We start from the raw sequence: 1,469 nt of genomic DNA, 5'->3' as shown, positions 1-1,469 counted from the left end.
TCTTCCAGGGAGCCACCCCACCCCGCCCACCCCACCCCTATGCCGGGCAGAATGACTCCCTCCCTCCTCCGTGCTTCCACGGGATTCTTACAGGTTCACGCAGACAGCTCTGAGTCCTCCAGGGTCAAGACTGCATCTTATTGGCTGTTTCCCCCCCCCCCCCGCCCCCGCCCTCCACTGCATACACCTGGTGCAGGGTAGGCACTCAGTAACTACTCACTGGTTTTGTTGCTGATTTCAGGCACTGTTGCCAGGCGGAGGGGACACTAATATTTCCACGGCGGGAATCCAGGTGTCCCAGAGCGTTCTGTGGGGCATGTTGACGGAGGGGCTGAGGGGGGCGGGTGCCTGGGAGGAGGGCAGGTGTGGCAGGACCAGGACAGCCCTCTCCTCTCTAACCTTTTTCTTCCGGGCGGACAGGTGCATTTTAGGGGAAACTGAATCTGCACATTTCAGCTTCATTTGCACTTAGCACATCTGGTTGGCAGTGGGCAGGAGGCTTTTGATGTCGGCGTGTTGTGCCTAAGCCTTTTTAAGCCTCTTTTCTTTGAAGCCAGGAGACTCGTCTTTAAACAGACTTGCACATCCTCCGGAGCCTCCGTCTTTGGAGACCTGGCTCCCAAAGGCGCTGGGGGGCCCTGCCTTCTGCATTCTCCATCCTCCATTCGCTCAGCCTACCCACACTCATTCCAGACTTACTGCGTGCTTTCCCAAAGCTGTCTTCCATAGAAGAGGGTGGGGGAAACCTGGTAGATTTCAGAAGCCGGCTCACCAAGCTCCTTCTAAGCTTGGCGGGGCCTGCGTCCTCCCTGCCTGGGCTTCCAGAGCGGCCAGAGCTTCCCCGTGATTCCCCGCCATCTCCCCGCCCACCTGTACAGCCATCATTTGCAGTGGGGTTTATTCCTATTTCGGGCAGGGGATGGCTTCTTAATCTCACGGACGGTGTGAAGAAAGCATCTCTAGAAATCAGGGCTGTTGTTACTGATCTGAGATCCCCACGCAAGGCCAGCAGCTGGCTGTGTCGGAGCCTCGGGGCCCCTCCTGCAGAAGGTTTGCAGGAGACGCAGGAAAACACCTTGGCCCCTCCTTTCAGGCCGCTGACTCTGCTCCCCCCAACCTAACCCTCCCCCTCCAGGGCTCTTCCTGGGCCTCAGTGGAGAAGTCCCGAGTTTGGCCCTGACTTTGGAAGGGAGGTGGCGGGAGCTGTCATTCTCTGATTGGAGCAATCAGTGGCTCCGCGGGCGGGGAGCGTAGGCCTGTTTCCCTGCTCACCTGGCGGCCTGCGGACGCTGGGATTGAATCAGGAGTCTGATTGCTGGGTGACTTTCAGAGCTTCTGCGGGGTGTGGGGTGTCCCTGTGCCCCCTCCTCACCTCTGTGTACCAAATGGAACATCTCCGCGAGGGTGGGGTGTGGAGCTGAGAGGCTCCAAGCCAGCCTGACCTCCAGGGTGTGGGGGGCAGTGGGGTC

The sequence above is a fragment of the Myotis brandtii genome, unplaced genomic scaffold, assembly GCF_000412655.1.
Source record: "Myotis brandtii unplaced genomic scaffold, ASM41265v1 scaffold265, whole genome shotgun sequence".
Taxonomy (NCBI): Eukaryota; Metazoa; Chordata; class Mammalia; order Chiroptera; family Vespertilionidae; genus Myotis; species Myotis brandtii.
This window is presented reverse-complemented; position numbering follows the sequence as displayed.